The sequence below is a fragment of the Alligator sinensis genome, unplaced genomic scaffold, assembly GCF_000455745.1.
Source record: "Alligator sinensis unplaced genomic scaffold, ASM45574v1 scaffold208_1, whole genome shotgun sequence".
Classification (NCBI taxonomy): domain Eukaryota; kingdom Metazoa; phylum Chordata; order Crocodylia; family Alligatoridae; genus Alligator; species Alligator sinensis.
In genome coordinates, this window is record NW_005842815.1 from 460,214 (window position 1) to 460,858 (window position 645).

At 55.7% G+C, this 645-nt stretch overlaps 2 protein-coding genes across 2 annotated transcripts in view; one reads left to right on the forward strand and one right to left on the reverse strand.

Annotated features, from left to right (window-relative positions):
- LOC102384892 (septin-11) overlaps positions 1 to 645 on the reverse strand; it is a 161,403-nt gene that overhangs the window by 30,191 nt on the left and 130,567 nt on the right. The gene's annotated exons all lie outside the window — the stretch shown is intronic.
- The window catches only part of MAJIN (membrane anchored junction protein), a 33,264-nt gene that overhangs the window by 9,212 nt on the left and 23,407 nt on the right, over positions 1 to 645 (forward strand). The window lies entirely within an intron of this gene.

Below are 645 nucleotides of genomic sequence, written 5' to 3' on the forward strand. Positions count from 1 at the left end.
GGAAAGAGTACTCCCCCAGCAGCAAACAGGGCCACCCTCCCCATCCTGCAGGGAGGGGGGGAGGAGTAGGGGGAAGGGTCCTCCTCTGGGGCCAGCCAGCCCCATACAGAGCCGCTCCCCCTGCCGCAGCAAGCGGGGTGAAGAGGAGTGGGGCTGCTCTGCCCCAGCTGCAGTCCCCTGGTGGAGGGGGAATGAACCCCCTTCCTGCCCCCCCTCCCATACTGCAGCTGGAGTCTGCCAGCCCCAGCCGCCATCTCTGGGAAGGAGGGAGGAATTAACTCCTACCCCCACTTCGCCTTAACAGGGCCATGCCAGCTGATGTCTCGCCATGTCCCTGCTTGGGCTAGAGAGCAGATGGGCAGGGCCAGCCCTACTCTGTGGATCTGAGAGCATAGCCCAGTCCAGACAGCATGCTAGGATGCTGAAGGACTCTGGTTTAACCTGAATCAGGAAGAGGTCTGGGACAGAAGTTGTATAAACCGGTTTAACCGAATTCAGTTAAGTCTGATACTACGTTCAACCAGGCTCATTTTAAACCAGTTTCAGCCATTTTGAAACTGGTTTATGTGCACTGAACTTCTGTTCTGTTACAGGTTTAAACCAGTTTCTGATCACTTAAACCAGTTTATGTGTAACTTCTTTCCC